Below are 9,763 nucleotides of genomic sequence, written 5' to 3'. Positions count from 1 at the left end.
CTGAAATCATTCTCAAGAGGTCCATTAAGTTCCCTGTCCGCCAGAACTAAATACACTATAAAGAATTCTAAACTTGCCACTCTTTTTACCTGAAATCAGAAAAAGAGAAGCAGTATGGCTGAAGTTTAAAAGTCAAGGGCAGGAAATAAAAACCTATCATAACCAGTTGAAACAACAATGGAAGTTAATACTGGCAAGTTAGATTTAGCCAAGATGGGTTCTGGTCAGGACACCGTGCTTAACACTCCTGTGCTTTTAAAAAGGTGCTAGGGGCTACAGAATGACATGTGGTCAGAACCTTGGTGCCCCCCTGAAAAAAATACGCTTTAAAACATACGCTGTTCTTCTCACTCACCTTGACACTAACTACTTGACCTTTTCCAAGTGTCAAGCTTGCTGTCACTGAAGCCTGTTGCAGAATGTCTTTAAAAGTCCACTCAGGACACAGGATAGTGTACTTAAACTGTACCCAGTCTAAAAAAACAGTGGAAGTCAGTTATTTAACTTAGTCACAGCATAAGGTCTTCCTTGATTAATTCCCCTTACCAGTGGCTACACTAAGTGAAACTAATTATAGTGAAAATAGAAATGTTGACCAAGTAATACAGAGACAAATGTAGTTACTAAATATTGGAAATTGAGAGAACATTATAGGGAATAAATGTTAGGCATGAGTTCACTCTTCTCAGTTATCTGCAAAGGCCCTTTTCTCAGTACATGCAGTTCTCCTGTTGGCTCCTCTGCAGCCACAGAGATAGCAGTTAATTGCTTCAGTTGATTAGAATTCACAGCTGCATCTGCAGCAAGAAGGCTACTTTAGAAATGAACTGAGCTATCAATCAACAGAATAATTTGCTAGAGTAAAAAGCAAATGGTCAGCCGTACACTTATCAAGGAAAACAGCAGTTTCTCTGGGAAAGCTCCTAACATCCGATAAAATAATCATATGCTCCTCTCCAGCCTTAAACATAAGTCATAAGCTACAGTGATTTAGCTATTCTCACCACCTTTGCCAGCGTTCTTTTCCACGCACCATTATGTTTACTGAAGAAATATTTACAGGCTTCTCTAACTTGTTTTAACATGCAGCATCAACCAAACACAGGGTTTACAGGTGCGTGATCCACCAGTGTGAAACTTTATGAACCCATTTTCCAACTGACTTGGCCCAGTACAAAGTTATCCATGCTGGTAGTCAGACAAACCCACTAAATGTCTCATAGCAGCTACTATTACAGTTCAGCTTCCTAAGAAAGCAAGCATGAAAACTTACCTGCTCCGAATATTTGGGAAGAAACACTTATATGAAACAAATGATTACACTGATAACCTTTTTAAGCCACTGCAACCCATACTGGACTTTGAGATTTTGATATCTTCTGCTAGACACCATACTTAGTCATACTGAAACAAAAATAGCTTTTTTAGAGGAAACTCAAGCCATATGATATTATAAGAAGCATTAAATCTAACTACATAAAGTACGATAGCTCCTTCAGTCTGGCTCACAGCCTTCAAATCTATTTTGATCAGTTTTGCCCAGTTTCCCACAGGGATTTTATCTTTGCTAATTCTCAAATAAACTCATTAAATCAGATAAAAGGCTTTATTTCTACTGTGGTCACTGACAGTCTTTTCTCATCCTTCAACTTTGACAGCAAAAGTCAGTAGAATTCTCTTCTATAGCTAAGTACTTGTTGCTTCTTACATAGTTTTCTGACCTTAATGTCATAAGAACAATTTCAGTAACATTTGTTATGCTTGTGTTTCTGCTCATCCTCTAAAGTACAATCTTGTCGTGGCTGTTGTTCTCTAGATTTTGTTCAGCAAGTAAGTGTTTAATTGTGTCCACCTTCCCAAAAAACTCCGTCTGTGCAAAGTAGCAGTAAAGTGGGTTGATTCAACCTACTTCCCACAGCCTAAACATGAGGTCAGCTTTAACTGCTGAATGCCTCATGACTGCAGCAAGGCATACACAACTAAACATGCTCAAATGCGTCTCTTCTGCAGGTGAGACATTAAAAGGTACGATTCATCACATAGTGGAGATGCAGGAGCATGCATTTCACATTTCACCCACACACAGATCAGCTGGCTTGTACACAAAGATCCTTAGAAAGTGATGTCTGAAGCCTGTTTTAAGTGACAAATTATTCTGAAAGTTTCTCAAGCTCACAAAAGCAAGAAATACAGTAGAATCCATGCTGAAAGCTCTTCCCTCTCATCCTCTGGTATTGCATTTAGAGCTTTACTATCAGTTGAAATCTTAAACAGTTTTTAGTCAAATACTTATAAATAGTTAACTGTCAGTATTCATTTATAAAAATAAAAGACTTAAATTTTTTCAAATGGTTTTTTTTTTCCTAGTTTTATACCACTTCTTTGTGTGATTACTAATGTTAATTTTCTTTTTATGCATTTCAAAATGTATTCAAAACTACATAGGAATAAATGCTGATATTAAAGCATCTTGTAAGGACTGAGCTGTACAGTTTGGTAATACGTGAAGAATTCCTCCATGTACAACTGCATAAACATCAAGTTAAAGGTTTTGTAAAATTTATCCCCAATAGAGAAGGCAGCATCACAAATACTGTGTCAGTATTTATCAGAAGATCTAGAAGAGGACTCATTGGAATATAGACTTGTCTTTGAATGTCTAAGGTTCAATGTTTAGATGGTTTATTAATGAAGGTTATTAAATAGAAATGTAAATCTCTTTGACAGTAAGACCAGCATCAAGTTAACTCCTGATGACTGACTATATATCATCTCACAGTTACGTATTTCAGCAGTAACTGCTTGAATGGGTTGGGGACCCCAAAATTCTGTTGAATCAGAGCAGGAGTTTGTTTAATGCGATGTAGTGACCCTTTAGTGTCCTGTATGTGGTTGGCAAGAGGACAGATATGTCAGATGAAATTCCTACAATAGAGAAACAAAGTTTTTGCTGCTGGATGGGCTTTTACCTAACTCTCAGGAGCTAGAGTTTCAGCTACAACTGAAAAAGCAAGAACATTGTTGCTGTTCAAACTTTGAGAAGTGCAGGAATCTTATTAACTGCAATTAGAAGATAGTTAAGCTAGAGATTAGTACATTATAAACCTCTCAAGGGTCTTTAGGTAAAGAAATTAGATATTTTTACATCTTCATCACATCTTATACATTCTTTCTTAAAGTCATACAGCCCTTCCTGCCCACACAAAGGAACAGAGTCATAATGAGTATTCTTGTTACAAGTTACCATTAAGAATGAAAGATCAGTCATGAGATTAATTTGTTTCAGTAATTATAACTTTTGGTATATTAGAAGCTGTTTACTACAGCAGTGGTGTTTCTTCAGGAGCTTCATGATGGAATTTAGAAGTCACAGGAAACCCATTGCTAGAGTGCTTAAATGCTGACATGATATGTTTTGAGGAAATAGGCAAATGGAAGTATAATTTCCTTTTAATGAAAGATCAACAACATACTCCCAACAGCTGGGTGGTGGGACACGTTGTAGTCAAATTTCAGTGTTATCAGCTGATTCTAACTGCAATAAAACGGAACTACATTAAATAGGTTTAAGGTGAAGAAAGTCAGCCTCATAGTTAAGGTTATCAAGAAGCAGAACCAATCAAAGAAAAAACATCAGCTTAGTCTACTTTAATATCCGTATGTTTCAAAGCAAGTCAATTAGTTCTTCTAAATCAAGTCACTGGATGATGTTATGAAATATGAAGTTGTTTCAAATTTTAGCTGTTTAAATTGCCTTTCAATGTGTCTTTCCTGCCACAGGACAAAAGGTTTGGGTGCTACTATTCTTCTAAAACAATAACATTTTTCCATTTAAGTAGACTTAAAAAACTTAATGGAAGGCAGATATTCTAATTAGACAGCTGCATCTCCATAGGCCCACATGTTTTAGGACTGAAAATATACACCTTAAATCCTCTCAACATATTTTTTTGTCTGAGGTAAAAGAACCTAAAGAAATAAACGCGTTCTTTACAGGGCAAGCCTAGCAACAGTAAACAAATGTTACTGTTAATGCAAACTGCCTACTGTATGCTTCAATAGTCCTTCTAAAATTAGAGCTATTTCCAAGAAGCTACCTGACAAAGGGGAAAGGCTGATAACAGTTGTGGGCTGACAGGGCAGAAATTACTTCAGATGTTGTGCTATGAACAGACAGCCCACCAGGCTCATTTGCTCTGCTGCATTACTGATACAAATTTTATTCCTCACTATTTCTTAGAATCAGGGCATTTAACTAGCATCAATAACAAGAAGGCATTCAATTAAGGCCCTACTGTTGCTGCCTGTGGCTCTATCTAGATGTTCATCAGATTGAAGGCAGTTGTTTGGAGTTTTAACTCTCATGGAACTGATCTGCTTCATTTTATCCTCCTGTCCCTTCACTAATTAAAAGTTTTAGAAATGGTTTTAGTGACAGCATCTCTGAGTGCAGTACAGCTATGCTTCCTGTATGGGTACCGACCCATAACTGTGAACAGATGTGCTGCTTCGACACAGACAGAGGTTACAGATGTTCTGCTGCCAGAAAAAAAAAAAAAAAAAAAAAAAAAAAAGCTGCTATTTCAGTGAATCAAGAGGAACTCGGAGCACCTTGACCCATCCAAGGAACACCTTACCCTTTGCTTTACTGTTCTGCCAGGTTTTTCTTCTTTTCATATAATGTCATTGGGGAAGCTTTAATGTGTGGGAGACAAGGCTATTGCTGTTTATCAAGCCCTTTGAAATGTCCAAAAGCATTGCCAGAACTGAAAAGCACAAGTTTTATTGAACTGACTCTGCAGTGAACTCTCTACACCAGGGTATTTTTACTTCCCAGACTGCCCTCCCAGCATTCCCCCCCCCACCCCCGAGTTGGTTTTATAATAAAGTGGCAACTGACTCAGCAGATTTGGCCCTGCTCTTTTCCCTATCATTTAAGAAGCTTAGAGAAAGAGGATGGTATCTGAAGAAGCTCTTTCTTTAGTAAACAGAAGTGGTGGCTTCGGAGACAGAATGTTTTAAGAAATAACTTTTTAACTGCTTTGAGTTGCCTTGCTGCTATCTAGTTTCTCCTTCACACAGAGGAGATACTAATAACAGCACAAAGAGGAGCAAAAGGAGGATTAAAGGTTGACCCTTCCAGTTAAGGGCCAATCATTCAGAAGTTACTCATGTTGCTACCATGGCTATTGCTTGTAAATGCCGATTTCTAAGTTTGCACAAATTCTGAATTTGATTCTAGATGAAGAAAGTTTCCAGAAGATTTTTTTTGGAGAGGGTTGGTCTGGTAGAAGCAACCAACCTTGCCAAAAGAAGACATCCATTGGAATGAAACTAAAAATGCTTTTTATGATTCCAAAGCACTTAATCAAGCAACACAAAATTTATTTTAAAGGCAAAATTGGAATCACCTATTTCAAATATAGGTGAGGATTACTGCTTCTATGTCTCTGAAGATGAAAAAGTGCTTAGGCCAAGAAGTTCTGCAAGCAAAGTGGTCTTCTGCCTGTCTAACGTATTTTGGGGTACAGCTGGTAGTCTAAGCAGTTCTTTGTAATTATTTACTGTTAATTTTTACATTTATCTTTACTCACTTTCTGGGAAAATAATTTAATTAAACTATTTTCACAAAGTGGCGCAATAGCTGGCTATTCTAGAAAGAGAGGGATTTCTTTTCCCTTCCAAAGAATACCATGCTAACAACTGTCAGCCTGCATTAAAGCACTGATGTAGGCTGATCTGGTTTCATGATAGATCCCTATAAAATCATTGAAGACCTATGATTAGAACTCTGCCTTTAAAAATAGTTCATAGGACTTCACTACATGTTAGAATCGAGTAAAACATACTTAATGGAGGAAAAGAAATCCTACCTTACAGCTTTGGAAGACTGTTTTACAGAGATTGCAGAACTGCAACTGCATGTGTTATTGCAGGGAGAATCTCACTTCAATACCATGCAACTCATGTTGTTAAGGACTAGAGGTATCTTGAACTGCAGGTGCTGACATATGTATAAATTCACAAACTAGTAAGCTAGACTATCAAGCTTCTTGATAAAGCACTGCAGCTGTACTGCCTCAAATCCTGCCTCCCTTCCTGCCACCAAATATACCACATTCATCAGCTCCCAGACTGCAACCACCTGCAGCAGAGTCCTTAGCCAGTAAACTGGCGCTTTTCCTTCACAGTTCTGTATACAGAGAAGGTATGTTCTGACAAAGCAGAAAGGTCTTAGTAGATGTGACTCTCCCACAACCTGCTTTATTTGTAAAGCATATGTTTGGTGTTACAGCTCTTCAGATTATTATTTCCTACAACTTATGAATGGATTCATATTTACTGCAGAAACCTATTCTCAATCCAGCTCTATTTGCCTGGAAGAACTAGCTTTGCAAATTAGAAAGATATTAAAACAAGGGTATGTCTTCATCTCTGAAATAGTCTTCCAAAGGAGTGAGGGGGGTACTAGGAGTAGCAAAGAGCCTTTTTAGCCTGTAAATTGAAAATGGTATTATTATATGTGCTGACTAGAGGCTGTGGTACTCCTGCTTGCAAATATTACACTAATTTAAGGTATGTGTGCATCGGTGCACTTATAAAATTGAACTCACGTGCCTATGTTAAACATTGCTGATTCCAACTTTATTGTTTAAATTAATACTAATTTATGATATGTATTATTAATGTTTTATGCATATACCTCATTCAAATTTAATTAAATATAATTACATATTTGCATTAAATATGCAAGTATTATTTGCCCTATATAAAGCAAATACTATTTTGAGTTGTACTTTACTTTGCAAAGTGCATACAGCTATGCGGTGGTTGTATTTCTATCTTTAACCCTGAATCTCAGTTAAGATTCATTTGGGAAACAAAATTTTAACTATTGTTCACATTTCCAGTCAGTTTGGAAAGAAAATCTAAAAGATAGAAAATACAAATATAGAAACCAACTGTAATGAGATGAGGAAAGAAAGTGTGTCAGTGTAACTTTCCAGATGCACCCAGCTGTTGTTAAAAATATTTCCAATTCTGCAGTCAGTGCTGAGACTCATAGAACTAAATGGCTTTCTGAGTGCAGATCTATGAGGTTTGTCTTTGAACTCAGATAGTCCAAGTACATAACAGCTGTTTTTCACAAAGGAACCAGATTTATTGAAAACAATAGCATAAAAAGATCTAATGGTTCCTGGTAACACCACTATTGCCTGCAGTTTCATTAACCAGGTAAAATTGTAAGCAACTAGATAAAATGCTAAGTACTTTATGTGAAAGAAGTAACATTCTAACTGAAGCTGGTTTGTATACTCTTTAACTTGTCTTATTTGAAATCAAAATAATAACATGAGTGGCTAATCATATCACTTTGGATTTACAAAGCATCTTAAGAACAATTCTGCAGCTACAGAGACATATAAGTATTTTTAAACTATGAAGACAGGGACAACTATCAGATGAACACAAAGCAGTTCAGCTCTAAACTGTTAACTGAAAATCTACACACTTATCCCCTTCAAGGTAACCTGTGACCAGTCTGTTATCTCCTAGCACATTACAGGGTCAAATCATAAGTTGGCACTAATTTGTGGTGTAGTGTACTATTGAAGTGTGAGGAATGACAGTGTTTTGTTACTATCATCTAAATCTCCAGCCTTTAAAGGCCCGTGTCCTCATTTATGTATAGAGTAACTGCTTATAAATTTGCTTCCATATGCAAAGTCTAACCTAAATACTAAGTGCTTTGAGACCAAAAAGTGTGTCATGTCCATTAATGTATAATTAGTTAAGTATTATTCTTAATCTTACTTGTTAATTAGTAACAATATACCATTAATACATTTAGCAGCATGTTCTATTCCTATGAATGTAATCACTTGATTTAGAAAAGTGAATGAAAATCTGGTTGTAGATAGAGTTCAGCAGCTCAGTTTAAGCACAGAGCTCTGCCAGCTCAGCTGCCCAGGCTCTCTGAGGCTGGGAAACAAATGCCTTCAGTCATTTTCAAGTCCTGTTATTAGCAAGACTGCCTGACTTACAGCCCAGGTACTGTTTTGTCACATGTAGCCAGGGACATCACCAAGTATCTGCACTAGATTAACTCCTCAGACTCACACAGACCTTGATTTTGGGACTACTCTATCCTTTTTGGGGGCTACTATATCCTATTTTATATATATTATAGTAAACATGGTCAGAAATCAGGGGTGAGAGATGAAGGAAAGTAAGTAAAAGTACTACAGAAGCATCTTTCCCTCTAAGTAGAAAGTATGTAGTTTCTTAATCAGTTACCAGGTAGCGTATTGTCACATCCACCATCCCATCTGTATCCACATTTGAGGTTCACACAGTGAGTTCCTCAGCATGCAGAACCAATGCAGAACCAATGCAGAACCACTCAGGAGTTGCCAACTGTGCCCCCATTCAGGACAGACTTCCTAGATGTCCTAGTAAGAGGAACTGAAAGGCTATCATGGTTATTTCCACGCCCATTAGAATTTAGACTAGTAGCTCATGTAGTCTAGCATCCCCAGCTCAAAAATAAAGCAGTTGTGGAAAAATGCTTTGAAGACTGGGTGCCAATTCACACACACCCTATTTGCATTCTGTTGTGAACTGTCAGCCTCCTTTATCCAACATAAATAGTAAATAATAAGATCAATATACAGCACTGATTTCTCTTTCATAAATTGAAAAATTAAAAACTACAGTATGTCCTTTGTCAAAAGCATATTTAGGCTAAAGCTTTATCTCTTGTGTGATAACTGTCTTAATGCTTTGTTACAGCCTAATAATTTGATAGCCACCTGGCTTAACAGCCTTAAATTTTACTCTGATTTAAGATGGATTTCAATATCTGGATCTATGCTCCTCCAGATCTTCATTACCCCTCTGCCTTCATAATGGTATCAAGTGAGAAATGTTATTTCTTAATTGGATATCTTCAGTTTTATTTTGCAAGGCAGTACATTCGGAATGAGCACACACGTTGTCACCAGTGGTGGCACCCACCCCAAATAACCCTTCCCAGCACAAAGAGTTACAAGTTTTCTGTTAAAACAACTGTAATATAGGTCACTCTCCATTATCCATTGAAATGGGAGCTAGGCTGACTGGATCCAGTCTAGATCCACCAGGGATAATGGTGAGCTGGAGTCAACTAGTCTGGATTTGACATGACTCTTGAAGAGGAAAGAGTCTCTCTGCTCAGCAGTGCTCATTTCTCCTGGTTGTAGAAGGAGCTAGTAGCTGTGTCAGAGCACCAGCTCTTTTGTGGAACTGCCTTATGGACAGGCTTCTTGGGGCCTAGAATACTGGGGAGAGTGCACAGATGCCCAGGCAAGTCTCTCTGGGTGTGTCTCTGGCTTAGCATTAGTTAGTTTGGCTAATGTTACCACAACTTCACTAAAAAAATGAGTCTGATATGTCTCCCATTATCTGTGGAAACCAGCTGCTGGGAAGTGCTGTCCTCACCTGTACATTCCCAAGTTTTACGTGCTAATATCATATCACTGTGCTTCACAGTCCAAAGAAAGAGACTTACAATTCTATGAGAAGTTAAAAAAGTATTTTGTTTAAAAGTACCCAACAAACCAACTGGGTTTAGAATTTACAGCTGTTTCATGTTTCTGTTTATTCTAACCTCAACAGTGTCAGGGGTGTTCTTCAGAATGTTTTTACAGCCTGTTATAAATACCTGTTGTTTGGCACCTGGCTCTATGTGCAACATTTATCTTCTGTGCAGTATCATCACATC

The sequence above is a fragment of the Lathamus discolor genome, chromosome 3, assembly GCF_037157495.1.
Source record: "Lathamus discolor isolate bLatDis1 chromosome 3, bLatDis1.hap1, whole genome shotgun sequence".
NCBI lineage: Eukaryota > Metazoa > Chordata > Aves > Psittaciformes > Psittacidae > Lathamus > Lathamus discolor.
Note: the sequence above shows the minus strand (reverse complement) of the source record.